We start from the raw sequence: 10,513 nt of genomic DNA, 5'->3' as shown, positions 1-10,513 counted from the left end.
GCAGACTAGGGAGAAGAGGAAGAACAGACAAACGTTATCCTCTCCTTTTATCCTCCATGGACGGCATTTTTAAACCAACCCTCTGTTCTCACTTTGCTTCTCTTAGTTGGTCTTTTTGAGATTACAGAAAGCGATGTGTTTCCATTGGACCGGCGGGTAAACATCTCCGGTAGAGCCCTCGAAAACACACAGTGGTATTAATTCACACTGAGCTCCAGCCGTGCTTTTGACTGCCAGACTCATTTAAATACCGCCGATAGCAATTTCCCTCGCTTTCCTTCTCTCTCGCCATCTCTCTCTTTCCCCTATTTCTGCTTGGTTTAAGTTGTTTCCTCCTCCCTCTCGTACCCCAGAGCGAGGGGTGAGTTTGGGGTAACCGTCGTCGCCCGTGGCCTGCGGCCTACAGGGGGTGAATAGTGAGTAGGAGAGAGTTCCTCTGCATTTCTACAGACAAAAACACATCGCTCCTTCAGGTTTCATCACAGGCTACTGAATAAACAAGCTCATTGATTTAATCGACAAATACGCTTGATGCACAGCAGAGAATCCGCCTGGGAGACACACCTGTAGCAAGAGCGTGCGGTCCAAGATTTACATCACTTATCACCAGTGGCTGGCTGGCGGCTACACATCTGGACCCCAATCAACCCTCTCCTCCGTGGAGTGCGTGAATAACAAGGGCTGTGGGCAAGCTCCTTACATGCCCACAGACAGAGGGGGCTCTTTGAGTGGGTCCTGTCTGGCAGTCAGGGAGCCAGGGGAGCAGGCAGATGGGGAGGAAGGCAGCAGCTGGGTTTGGATCACGAGCCGGGCTCCCCGGTGTCATCTCTGCTCCGAGGAGGTGGAGTAGAAGGCGGGGGGGATTAACGCTCCACCTTCCTCTTGCTCTACACTTCTCTCCCTCCCTTTCCCCACCTCTCTCTGTTTTTGTGTCTTCCCATCCATCCCTCGCTCTCTTTTTCTCTCGCAATTACACCCAGCCACTGGGCCGTGGAGTTTAAGGTTCATTGGAACTTGGGAGTGTGGTGTTTGTCCGGTGCTGGGTGTAAGCTCTCTGACGTACTGGAGGAAAGACTGGGAAGCCCTAGTCCACATTCTCACACTGCAGGTTCTCCTTGAGCCCATGTGCTGTCAGATCACACAGGATCAGCACACACATAAAGGTGACAACAATCCAGTGAATCCTGTCAACACATCGTGAGTGAATCATGTCAGCACAGTGGTAGTGACGTCTCAATGGGTCAACGGATTGTAATGTAAGACAGAGACAGACCACCATTTAAGGTCTAAAGCCAAACATTACTCTTGACAGCAATGTTGGTTAGTAATAATGCGTTTGTCAAGTCTTAAAGAAGCAAGGTCATGTTCCAATCTTAGTCTTTCCTGGAGTAAGACTAAGCAGTGAAACAACCAGGACAAGTTAACCAATCCAAAAGGACTGATTTGAGGTAGTGAAGAGCAATTTACGAAAGAAGGTGGAGATTAATTTGTTTGGTTAATATCTGTTCTTTGTTGGCTGTGAAGTGGAGGCCATCATGAACTCTGATTCATAGCACTGCATTCCTGTGAATTCCTGAGGAACCATGATTTCCTTCTGTCTTTTGCAGATCATTGTGGTTATATAAGACGTCATAGCACACCCCAGCACTAATCCTCCTCTTGGTGTATTGCTTAAGGGGTTGCTAGGCAACTCATGGCACCAGGCAACCCACAGTCCGTGAGCTACAATTTTGTACCCAGAAATCGACATCAGACGAACACCTTAAAGCACCACCTTCCCATTTATCTGTGTCCCTTCAGTGAGAAAAGTGGACTTAGCTTCAATATGTAATGTTTATTTAACCATGTGATCGTCACAAAGGGAAGTGGTGTTTTAAAGAACAGAAACTTCTCACAAAACATCCCAAAATGGACTTTCCTTAGTCCCCTTCCAGAAAAGGCAGGCAGTGTTACAGAAAGCTCAGCCGACCAATGGCAACTTCTAGCCACACGAATCAGACTCTGAACTCACCAAAATAAAATAATTATCCAACCCAGATATATCGGAGGAATTTTCTTCTCTGATGACTGGCCTATGCTTATCAAGACGGTCAGAAATGAAGTCTCCGAAGTCCCGTTCTGTCTGCTGACCATTGAATGGACTTATGACCTATCAGCTATACTACATCCCCTCAAACGATCACTGGATACATTAAGTGGCATTAATATTAGATTGGGCCTGATGGGGAGGCTATTTATCCAAGATTTAAAGAGAGGGTGTCTTGGTAATAGGAACATTAGGGAAATGATGCAGCTATCAGAGAAATGGCCTCTGACAACGGGAGGGAGAGATAAAGAGGGTAGGAGGGAGTAGGACAAAATGAGAGAGATAGTGTGAGAGGGGGGAGGGAGGGAGGGTTTTGGCGGTGATGATGTTCATAGATAACGGTGGTTGGTGGGCAGGCATTATGGAGGGGAGGGGGAGAAAGACGGACGGATGGTGACAATAATCTGCTTTTAGAGAAATCTACTGTTGTTCATCTGGGTCTTGGTCCCTCTAGATTTACATTTAAGTCACTTAGTAGACACTCTTATCCAGAACATCTAACAGTAGTTGGGGCATACATTTTTCATAATTTCGCGGCCTAGATTTCTGCGGCCTAGTGACTGACAAATCTACAAGAGTCTTTTGTCAACCTGACAGAAACATTTCCATTTCCATCATTTAGCCCGAAAGAAAGGCATTTATTTTGTTGTCAGGGATCCATCAACCTTTGAGTTACTAGTCAGATGCTTTAACCACTAGGCTATCTGGCACTCTGGCACTGAATAGCCAACATGGCAAACCAATTTAACATCTGTGAGCTCAGAGTGCAGACGTGTTTGTTCTTTGTGTTAATGAAAAACCATTTCCTCCTCTCAGGATGGAAAAATACAATTTCCTATTTTCTTTATCCCTTCTGTTAACGGTGAGAGTCTGAATGGCCAACCGTTTGCATTTTGTGCTTTGCTTATTGGCTAGAGTATCTGTTATGCTGCGATTACAGCAGAGATTTCCCCTCAGAATTACTGTGAAACCGGATTGGGAAACAAAACAATAACACCAATGTCTCTTTATTAGAAAGGTATTATTTAAAGCGTTACGAACCCCACACTGTGGACAGGAAGCCTCTACAGATTCATGTCATTTGGAAAGTCTCTCAAAAATACGGTTTGATTTGGTGAGAGATTGCCATCCTGTCAGGCTTGAGAATAATGTGTGACTGTTTATGAACACCAATCTCTGGTGGAAGCCAACTGGTTTTAACATTAATATTTCAACGTGGCACATGTATCCACAGGGAACCGCTGGAGTAATTCTTATCGAGAGTTATGATTGGTTTTTATTTTCCTACAATGTTCAAATGTGGTTAGAAATGCACTTGAAGTATGTTTAAGCAGCTGTCTGGTCATGGTGGGTGATATGTGCATGTTTCCCCAACCCTGAGGGGAAATATTAAAAACTTGAGGATCAATAATGTCCCCTGTTACTCCTTGATGCTGAAATGAAGGGAGAATAGGAGAAAAACTGAATCAGGCGTTGACGATTGAAGTAAAAAAGAGAAAAAAAGAAGTAGAGAGACAGAAATTAGGGCAAGTGGGCTAGACATGTCACAATAGCGATAGACATGAGAACGACAGAGGAGAGGGAAGTGAGAGGACTTCCGTGCAGATATATATGATACACATTTTCAGCCTGAAATCATCAGTCATACAGCCCAGCAAAGCGTAGTTCCTTCCATCCATCGTCGCTGTGTTATCAAGGCCCTGGGGGCCAGATGTCTGCTTCAGATTGGATTTCCCCGACATTTAGCAAGGCAGCAGCCCATTCACAGAGACATTTTTTAGAGCATTGATGCTGTAATATCAGTTCTGTGTTTTAGATATTGGTTACTCATTGATTTCAGGCTATACTGGTAAATAATTGGTTTAAGGAATTCGCTGTTGTCCCTGATTTGAAGAATTGATACCGTGATGTCATTGTTATGGACAGTCCATTCATAAGCAAAATCACAACTCTGCTGCCTCATTTAATGGACAAACAAAATATACTGTAAATGATGTGTGTGTAAATATAGTACCCTTGGGGGGGGGGGGGGGAGTGTAAATCCAAAAACATGGGCATATATTTATATTTAATTATATTATAATTATATTTATTCATATTTATGGGCATTTTCGAGAGATGAAGATAATTAGATGCATTATGGATGTTAAAAAAAAAAATAATAATTAGAGACTGTTTTTCTAAGGTCAGTACATGGAATATGGTCCTTGTGATGGTACGAGTGCCCAGCGTGCATAAAAACGAGGCAGTGATTTTTTTTTTTTACAAAACACAAATGTCAACGGATCAGTTCTTTATAGTGGTCATTTGTCAGATAGAGAATCACGCGTCTAATGTATGAGATGAGAGAAACAACAATTCGTGAAGTGCGGTGGCCAACAAACACAATATATACCTAATGACTGAGTGGAAACAGGTGCGCCCTCATGGGTGTGTTGGTGCCACCACTCTCCAGCCGGTGGTTAGTACACTGCGGAGGTGGACCGCCAGAGAGGAAGAGGAAATGCAGTGCCACGCGGAGCATACATCACAGTTCTAATGAATAGGCTTGGCTGAACTTAATATTACTTAAGAGAGGTTAATTGACCATTTGGGGATTTTAGTCTACAATTCAAATATTGCAAGATTCTTCTAAATGCATACCATAGAATACCATAAACGCTGTAATAATTTTGAAATGTTTTTTTTAATGTCATCACAAGACATAGTTAAGAGCATTTGTAGCAATTTTTGCCTGTGTAGTTTGCTGTCTGTTTATTGCTGCATGTGTAGCTAGTTTAACGATAACTGTCTTGTGGTTTGACAGTTCCCCAAAAGCTCCTCAAAATGGTTAAGTTGGATAACTTCAGTACTGTATATTTTGAATATTATAATTTTTAGTAACAAGAACACCAGTATACTCATACATTCCTCACTTAATATATGTGCAGTTAAGAGTGACTATTAATGTTAAAAAAAAAAATTATTAGATAAAAACTAATGTTAAGGGCTAATAGAACAGATAGAAAAATGAATTATGGGAATTCATCTGTCTCCCAGCCCCCCCCAAAAATCTGGCACATTACATGAAGGAGCAGGACACCATCAAAGACTAATATAAGCATAGTAACGATTGGTGAAATCAATGACCCATGAATGAAAAAAAGAACATAGAAAAAGAATGACTTGAACCTAAACACACTAAACATAGATATATAACAACTGGCACAGCACAGGCAGTGCACTGCTATTACAGAAACAGTAACATCTCCTCTGTAAAACTAATATAGAGGGACAGCTGTGAGTGAATAAACAATTTTTGTGAACAATTTCCCAGTTGATTAATTAAAATGCCTTATTTTAGAGCCAACTACAATAGCAAGCATTCTTCTTGTGACCTGCATAAAATGGTAAAGTCTACACTGTGCACTCCAGAACATCCTCCTTAGGGTAATAAGAAACACGATTTCATTTAGAAATTATTCTTTCAGAACGCTTAGGTTGACCTTCATGTGGAATCGCCTACTGACAGATACAAACTCATGATGCATCTTGATTAAGACGGCTCTGGTGAAGAAAAGGAATTAAATATTTGACTTTATTTATTGAAATTTTGTAATAATAAATAGATATTGGATCTATTTATTCATGCTACTGATTTAAAAAAATCATACTGTCAAGTTAGAATTATCTCGCTGCACACTGCGCTAAGCAGGCACAGCCATGTTTGAAGTTTGGCTCCCTTCTCAATGAACCTATTGATAGTAGAAGGTCGGAACTCGTTTTAAATAAACTCCTGCCAACGTTTTCCATTTTAGCCTGTCTGTGAAAAGAAGTCAAAGGAAATTCAGATAATGGGGAGGAGAAATTTAAGGAAGTGGAATTCATTTATCCTGTCAGTAGTTGAGGAAATAGTTGTCTGTGGACAGAAACCTCATAAATGGGCACATATATTCAGCCGTCAGCCAGACACTGACCGCATTTGAATTTTCATGGACACGTAGGTCAAACTCAACAGTATTTCAACAAACACACTGCAGAAATGTTAAGTGAAGTGCTTATAGGAAATGATGTAAAAGAATGAGAAAAAGCTAAATCATGTCAGAACTTTTTCCACCTTTAATGTGACCTATAACGTGAACAATTCAATTGAAAAACAAACTGAAATGTTTGAGGGCAAAAAATATAAAATAAAAACCTCAAAAGAACCTGTTTGCCCAATTTTAAACTACTTTGTTGAAGCACCTTTAGATTTTATTACAGCACTCAGTCTTTTTGGGTAGGAGTCTATTAGCATGACACATCTTGATGTGGCAATATTTGCCCACTCCTCTTTGCAAAAGGGCCCCAAATCTGTCAGATTACAACTACATCTCCTGTGCATAGCCCTCTTCAGATAACCCCACAGATGTTCAATTGGATTCAGGTCTGGGCTCTGGCGGGGACATTCCAAAACGTTAATCTTCTTCTGGTGAAGCGATGCTTTCGTGGATTTGGAAGTGTGCTTTGGGTCATTGTCATGCTGAAAGGTGAACTTCCTCTACATATTCAGCTTTCTAACGGACGCCTGAAGGTTTTGTGCCAAAATCGCGGGTATTTGGAACTGTTCATAATTCCCTCCACCCCGACTAAGACCCTGGTTCCAGCTGAAGCAAACCAGCCCCAAAGCATGATGCTGCCACCACCATGCTTCACTGTGGCTATGGTGTTATTTGGGTGATGTGCAGTTTTGTTTAAGCGGCAAACATACCTTTTGTAATTATGGCCAAAAAGTTCAACTTTGATTTAATCAGACCATAACACATTTTCCCACGTGCTTTTGGGGGACTTGATGTTTGTTTTTGAAAACTTGAAATTCCTGCAGTTCCTTTAAAGTTGCTGTAGGCCTCTTGGCCTACAGGGACATCCAGTTCTTGGTAATGTCTCTGTTGTGCCATATTTTCTTCACTTGACGATGACTGTCTTCACTGTGTTCCATGGTATATCTAATGCTTTGGAAATTCTTTTGTACCCTTCTCCTGACTGATATCTTTCAGTAATGTGATCCCTCTGATGCTTTGGAAGCTCTCTGCGGACAATGGCTTTTGCTCTGAGATGCAACTAAGAAAATGTCAGGAAAATCCTAATTGAACAGCTGAACTTTGTGATTAATCAAAGTCACTTTAAATGGCAGTTGTGTAATGACTTCTATTTAACATGAGTTTGAATGTGATTGGTTAATTCTAAACACAGCCACATCCCCAGTTATAAGAGGGTGTGCACACTTCTGCAACCAGGTTATTGTATTTTTCATTTTTCCCCTCGAAGATTTCAGTTTGTTTATCAATTGAATTGTTCACATTATAGGTCACATTAAAAGTGGAAAAAGTTCTGACATGATTTATCTGTCTCACTCTTTTACATCATAAAAACCTGGCATTTTCATAGGGGTGTGTAGACGTTTTATATCCACTGCATGTATAATGTCAATCCGATCTCATGCATTGATTTTTCTTTCTTTATTTTTTTACATGAAACAACAATGAGATACGTGTAGATGAAGTCTCAATCTCTAGTGAGTTCACTTAAATAAATACAGTGGATATTAAAACCTGGCATTTTAACAGGGGTGTGTAGACTTTTTATATTGACGGTAAGCATAGAGAATCTTGGTCTGGGTATATCTGTTGTGGAGATAGATAATGGATCTTTTAGTCAAAGGATCAGTACAGCAGAAGGTGAGGAAGATGATACACATCAGAACAGGTAAAAGAAGTACCATAACCCTACACCAATCCAACACCTAATGAGCTGCCAAATGTATATTTAATCTGGCAAATCACATGCCAAGATTTCAATGCCATTACACAGTAGCAAATTAACATTTGATCTTTCCATGGTGGCACAGTGACAGGTCAAACAATGGGAAATGGAGGGAAATGGAACCAGTTCTTAATGTCTAATAAGACAATGTATTGAGGGAATAATTCAGTATGTAGCCAATGGTAGAGCCACACAGTTTCTTTGTAGTTCTCTGCAAGCCTGATGGAATGTGAAGTTAGGAGATGAAAGGGTGGAGCAGAATTGTGTACCCAGGTCTCTCTCTCTTTCTATTGATCAATTAAAATCCCTGTTAGGTCTCTCCGGGGATGTGTGGGACCCTGAATACCAAAGCATCAGAGGACACATCTTGTTTAATCTCTCCCACTTCTCTCTCTCCCAACTCTCTCAACCATTTCTCTCTCGCAATCCAACTTTCATTTAAAGGGCAAGGGAAATGCTTGTTTAATGTGCATAAGCTAGGGAACACTTAAATTACACATCCTGATAAAAATATATTAAAGATCCATATCTTTGCTGTACATTGTGTAATTCATTGAAAACAAAATGACTAAACAACGATCAATGGAAACCAAAATCACCAACTGCACTCCTGACAGCGCCTGGGCATGCTCCTTATGAGACGGCGGATGGTGTCCTGGGGGATCCCCTCCCAGACCTGGATCAGGGCATCAGTAAGCTCCTGGACAGTCTGTGGTGCTACTTCAAAGCAGTGACTCACTCTTGTAGATTCATGCTGTACACCATGTGCAAAATATGACCCTACCTTACACAGGAAGCGGCTCAGGTTCTGATCCTGTCACTTGTCATCTCATCTGGACTACTGCAATGCACTGCAACTTATCTAGAACGCAGCAGCCTCTCTCGTGTTCAACCTTCCCAAATTCACCCATGTTACCCCTCTCCTCTGCAAGCTTCATTGGCTTCCGGTAGAAGCTCGCATCCACTACAAGACCATGGTGTTTGCCTTTTGGAGCAGCAACAAGACCATGGTGTTTGCCTTTTGGAGCAGCAACAAGACCATGGTTTTTGCCTTTTGGAGCAGCAACAAGACCATGGTTTTTGCCTTTTGGAGCAGCAACAAGACCATGGTGTTTGCCTTTTGGAGCAGCAACAAGACCATGGTGTTTGCCTTTTGGAGCAGCAACAAGACCATGGTGTTTGCCTTTTGGAGCAGCAACAAGACCATGGTGTTTGCCTTTTGGAGCAGCAACAAGACCATGGTTTTTGCCTTTTGGAGCAGCAACAAGACCATGGTTTTTGCCTTTTGGAGCAGCAACAAGACCATGGTTTTTGCCTTTTGGAGCAGCAACAAGACCATGGTTTTTGCCTTTTGGAGCAGCAACAAGACCATGGTTTTTGCCTTTTGGAGCAGCAACAAGACCATGGTTTTTGCCTTTTGGAGCAGCAACAAGACCATGGTTTTTGCCTTTTGGAGCAGCAACAAGACCATGGTTTTTGCCTTTTGGAGCAGCAACAAGACCATGGTTTTTGCCTTTTGGAGCAGCAACAAGACCATGGTGTTTGCCTTTTGGAGCAGCAACAAGACCATGGTTTTTGCCTTTTGGAGCAGCAACAAGACCATGGTGTTTGCCTTTTGGAGCAGCAACAAGACCATGGTGTTTGCCTTTTGGAGCAAACAACAAGACCATGGTGTTTGCCTTTTGGAGCAGCAACAAGACCATGGTGTTTGCCTTTGGAGCAGCAACAAGACCATGGTGTTTGCCTTTTGGAGCAGCAACAAGACCATGGTGTTTGCCTTTTGGAGCAGCAACAAGACCATGGTGTTTGCCTTTGGAGCAGCAACAAGACCATGGTGTTTGCCTTTGGAGCAGCAACAAGACCATGGTGTTTGCCTTTGGAGCAGCAACAAGACCATGGTGTTTGCCTTTGGAGCAGCAACAAGACCATGGTGTTTGCCTTTGGAGCAGCAACAAGACCATGGTGTTTGCCTCTGGAGCAGAAAGGGAACTGCACCTCCCTACCTGCAGGCTATGCTTAAACCCTACAACCCTACCCGTGCACCCCGATCTGCTACTACATGTCTTTTGGCCACCCAACCCTCACGGGTGAGCAGCTCCCGCTCAGCCAAGGCAAAACTCTTCTCTATCTTGTCACCTCAATTGTGGAACAAACTTCCCCTTGAAGCCAGGAAAGCAGAGTCCCTGCCAATCTTCTGAAAGCGGCTGAAACCCCTCAAAGAGGGAGGTTATTAACTTGTGTTTCCCCCCCCACCCGATGGGCTGGTGGTGGGGGGAACCTGTTGTCACTTTCATTTGCACCAAAACAGGTGACATCGATTATCAATCACTTATGCTTCCTAACTGGACAGATTGATATACCTGAAGTATAATTGACTTGGTGTTATACTGTGATGATTATATGTTCCCTTCATTTTTTTGAGCAGTGTATTTTACATTCTTAGAAATCATTTAATATTGTGCAAATAGTTTAGGTATGAATAACATCTGAAAATGAATAAAGCGATAATTGTTGTTTATGTTAACAATATAGTTTCTGATCTGTTTGCATTTTTCTCACAGAAAGGGGTCTGAAGTCTTACTGTTGATTACACATAAGTTTATAATTAGGGCTTAGTTTTGCAGGAGATTTGTAAGGGCAACTTTG

General features: G+C 42.1%; 1 pseudogene; it reads left to right on the top strand.

The window, feature by feature from the left end:
- The first annotated feature begins 7,746 nt into the window (after positions 1–7,746).
- Positions 7,747–10,101, top strand: LOC117593808 (annotated as a pseudogene).
- The last annotated feature ends 412 nt before the right edge of the window (positions 10,102–10,513 follow it).

Source organism: Esox lucius, chromosome 23 (genome assembly GCF_011004845.1).
Source record: "Esox lucius isolate fEsoLuc1 chromosome 23, fEsoLuc1.pri, whole genome shotgun sequence".
Lineage (NCBI taxonomy): Eukaryota > Metazoa > Chordata > Actinopteri > Esociformes > Esocidae > Esox > Esox lucius.
This window is presented reverse-complemented; position numbering and strand designations above follow the sequence as displayed.